The sequence below is a fragment of the Montipora foliosa genome, unplaced genomic scaffold (assembly GCF_036669935.1).
Source record: "Montipora foliosa isolate CH-2021 unplaced genomic scaffold, ASM3666993v2 scaffold_427, whole genome shotgun sequence".
NCBI lineage: Eukaryota > Metazoa > Cnidaria > Anthozoa > Scleractinia > Acroporidae > Montipora > Montipora foliosa.
In genome coordinates, this window is record NW_027179731.1 from 282,501 (window position 1) to 285,000 (window position 2,500).

Consider the following 2,500-nt stretch of genomic DNA (forward strand, 5'->3'; position numbering starts at 1 on the left):
CCATTTTTTTCTCAATTTTTCACAACATAGCTTTGCCAATACAAGTACCAGCTGGACAAGCAGGTAGGTTTACATGAATGTTTCCTCTTTTAGTTTGAGGTTGTCTACTCCTCTGTCCCCTTTCAGGGGCACCCAAAGGAGGAGTTCCGCAAAATATGTGTTCCACAGGTGTGTATCTGCCGGCTCAAAAAAGAATTGTTTGGGAAGTTGCATGGATATATATTCTTGTCATGCTGGCGAATTGTTTTCAATCTGCTCACGTTCCTGTTCTGAGGGCTATTTGTAGTCAATGTGCCCTTTGCTGTCCCCTCCCCTCCTCCTGCTACTGAAGGGGGAATCCGCCGAGGCTTTTTTCCACGCCCATTTTGGCCAACGATGCATTCGAATGTTGTTGATATGCTTGCTGGCTGGGAAACGTCCACCCAACCCTGCTGGTTTGTTTCTTCTGGGAGTGCGGAACAGGAGGAAGAACCAGGAGGTAGAGAAATTGCTTTAAACGGCCAAGTTTTGGTATATTTTATGGCCATGATATATTTTGATGAATGCTGGAAAAATGGCTCCTTAGGTGCACCTGCCCTTTTACAAGAATGTTCCGTTATCATTCTCTATTTACCTCCAAACTTGACAGGCTCTCATGATTGGGTAATTTACAGGTGCTCATTTTGATTTGCTCTTAAATGGTGTACCCACAAAAGCTAAGCTCACACAAATATCTCCCCCTCCCTCCCTTCCCCACCCTCTCCTCCCCCCCCTTCTCTCTCTCGCTCTCTCTATCTCTCTCTCTCTCTCTCTCTCTCTCTCTCTCTCTCTCTCTCCACTACTATCTGCAACAGTTTAAAAATTACTTTTGACCTAGATACATGACGGGTACAGCATACAGCAGCAGTATCGGTATTATGGAAATTGTTCACTGTTTTTGGATTTCAGTAGGAGGTTCCATCTCATGGAAAACTGGAATACAATTCCTGGTCTTTTTTGCAATCTGGATTCTCCTGTATAGAGAACCATTTTCAACACTTTCTTACCATGTCAATTTTCTTCGTTTGTTTTACCATAACATGAAATCAAGAACTTTAATGCAGCTGTTTTGGAGGACGAGAGCTGTTTATCCGCCACAGATCCCCGGCCAAACGAAGTTGGTTGTGGATGATTATTGCTTCGATGCTAATACAGTTTAACTCTTTCAATATACTGACATTTGCTTGTCGATTTTTTCAAGCTGACACCCAGAATTCGGCGGAGTCAGCGCAGATGGTATTTCTCGAGGGTGTTCAAGTGCGGTCGATAAATCGTCAACGACTCATACAAGAGCGTAGGTATTACAACAGCCTTGCACACCCGGATTTTGGTGTCAGTACGTATGCGCCTTTAGTCAAACACTCTCTCTCGCAGTCGTCCTGAGGCGTAGCTGGCAGCTGAAAGTCAATGTTGGATCTCAGCATTAATGCCTGCCTTATTTGAGAGGATACTGCCTAAGTAGCAAAAACTGTGTACATTGCGTAGGACGGAGTCTGCCGCTGCTGGCAAAGTCCTTGCCAGTATCTTTGCCAATCGTCTGTATCCCCACGAGGAAACGTTTCTCCAGGAATGCCAATGTGGTTTCCGAGCTAATCGTCGAACTATCGATACGATTTTTTTCCGCCCGTCAACTACAAGAACAGGGTTGTGAACAACATCATCCACTCTAAATGGTCTTTATTGACCTCACAGAGGCACTTGATTAAGTAAATCGCGAAGACTTACTTGAAGATGTGCATGCTGTCCTTTGGCCTTTGGCTCGGGAGGAGCTCATCCGCGTTTTGTCAGGGCTTGGTTTTAATCCTGTAGGGTGACGCACCACCCACCTCACCAGTATATACTGGCGGGGAAGCCGGTTTAGCCGCCAACGATCCGTCCATGCGCCAGGTTGTATTGACTTATTTTGTTACCAGTAGCGGGCTCCACCGTAACCGATGGCCACAATTAGGAATCAACACGTCTTTCACTAATGGAGAGAACAAGTGATTCGTAATGGGATAAGCGACGGCCAAAATATTGGTTTATCACGGGTGCATAAGTGGGAAGACTGAAATAAAAGTATTTTGGGTTAACATTTCACCGTACAATGTGGGAATTAGCTCGTATTTATTTATTTTTTTTCATTCATATACAGAGAAGCTTGAGTACAGAATATAGTAGTGTCCAGAGGTTTTTAAGGGGCCACTCGTGTTTTACGGACCTATTGAAGTTTACTAAGGATTAGAGAGAAGCGTGGGACAAGACAGAAACAGTTTCTGCAGTGTTACTAGATCTCAGGAAGGCGTTCGACACCATCTGGCACTGTCGTCTTTCACCAAAACGGCAGGCATATAAGGTCTTGGGATCTGAAGACAACGGAATAAAGAAAATTTAAGTTGTGTCAAAATTAAACTAAAATTCGTGTATTAGTTGCAAGCATGAGGATTGCTTGTTTATATTATTTTATTTTATTTTACTTCTTAGCATAAAAAAATTGGTTGTT